Source organism: Dipodomys ordii, unplaced genomic scaffold (genome assembly GCF_000151885.1).
Source record: "Dipodomys ordii isolate 6190 unplaced genomic scaffold, Dord_2.0 Scaffold10, whole genome shotgun sequence".
In the NCBI taxonomy this organism is placed as follows: Eukaryota; Metazoa; Chordata; class Mammalia; order Rodentia; family Heteromyidae; genus Dipodomys; species Dipodomys ordii.
The window spans coordinates 6,802,333-6,803,971 of record NW_012267226.1 but is presented as its reverse complement, the minus strand read 5'-3'; the positions used below and the strand labels follow the sequence as shown (position 1 = coordinate 6,803,971).

At 45.7% G+C, this 1,639-nt stretch overlaps 1 pseudogene; it reads right to left on the bottom strand.

Annotated features, from left to right (window-relative positions):
- Positions 1-26: 26 nt before the first annotated feature.
- Positions 27-1,378, bottom strand: LOC105980568 (annotated as a pseudogene).
- Positions 1,379-1,639: the final 261 nt, after the last annotated feature.

The window sequence follows — 1,639 nt, the reverse complement described above, 5'->3', positions numbered from 1 at the left end:
ATGAAGCCCAGATAGTTGACCTCTGGCTAACAGATTTGTGCCTTTTTAGCGGAAGCTCTATAGCCCAGGTTGCCAAGAGTCTTTAAGAGCCTAACCGTTCCCTTTAAGCAGCTATTTTGGTCTGGAGCAGCTATCAACAAGTCATCCACACATTGCAATAAACTTATTTCAGGATTTTCAGACTGGTACTCACTCAGGTACTCATATAGCACCTCGTTGAAGATTGTAGGTGAGTTCTTAAATCCTTGAGGCAGCCGGGTCCAGGTCAAGTGACCTCTTATCCCAATTTCGGGATCATGCCAAGTAAATGCAAAGTAGCTTTGGCTCTGTGGGGCTAAGGGTAGGCTAAAAAAGGCATCTTTCAGCTCCAATACAGTATACCACACATGGCTCGGTGGCAGAGAGCTCAACAGGGTACATGGGTTAGGAACTGTTGGGTGAATGTCCATTAATCTTTTGGTGACCTCTCTCAAGTCTTGTACTGGTCATTTGAGTTTGGCTTTTTGACATGCATTAGCGGGGTGTTCCAGGCTGAATGGATAGGCTTTAAGACTCCTAGATCTAGCAATTTTCTAATATGGGGGGTGATCGCCTTCTTTGCTTCTAGTGACATAGGGTACTGGTGAAATTTTACTGGGTCGGCCCCAGCTTTGAGTTCCACAACAATTGAAGGCTGGTGTTTTGCCAGTCCCATTCCTCCAGTTTCTGCCCATGCTTGAGGAAACACCTGTAGCCACTCATCTTCTGAAGGCTCAAACTTAAAATGTTGGAATAACCTATATTCTTCTTCTAACTTACTGGTTAGCAATATACTAACGGGCTTTCCCATGGCGTCCATTACAGAAGCTCCACTATTTGTGAACTGTATCTGGGCTTGCATTTTTGTTAAGAGACCACGCCCAAGCAATGGAGAGGGGCAGTCAGGGATTACTAAAAATGAGTGAGTTACCTGGCCCACTCCCAAGTCCACTGTTCTTCGGGTAGTCCATTTATAGGTTTTGATGCCAGTTGCACCTTGCATCCATGTTGTTTTAGTGGACATTGGCCCTCTAGGGGCTAGTAATGCTGAGTTTTCTGCTCCGGTGTCTACCAGGAATGTGACTGGATTCCCCTCCACTTTCAAAGTTACCCTAGGCTCAGGGAGGGGGTCTGAGCCCCGACTCCCTCAGTCACTGTCCTCAGCCAATTCTAAGAATGACAACAGTCTTGATCTTGCCTTTAGTCCTCTCTCTTCTCTCCTGGCTACCTTTGAGCAATTCTTGACCCAATGCCCCACCTCTCTGCAATAGAAACACTGATTTTTCCCCACTTGCGATCGGGGTCTAGGTTTCTGTCCCTTACTTGGAGAGGAGGACTGAGTAAACTTTCCGGGTTGCATGAAAGTCAAGATTTCCCTGAGGTCCTTCTTATATCAAACTCTTTTCCTTGGCCCAGTCTCTCTTTTCAAGCTCAATTTCATGTTCTCTGTCCTTCCTTTAAACCTTTTCTGCCATGGCTACTAGATCCCTAATAGACTTTTCACCAAGTCTGTCTAGAGCCTGCAACTTTCGCTTTATGTCTGGTGCAGTTTGATTTCTTTAGGCAAACATAATCATCTGAGCTGACTCCTGGGTCTCAAGATCATATGGGGTATAATGAC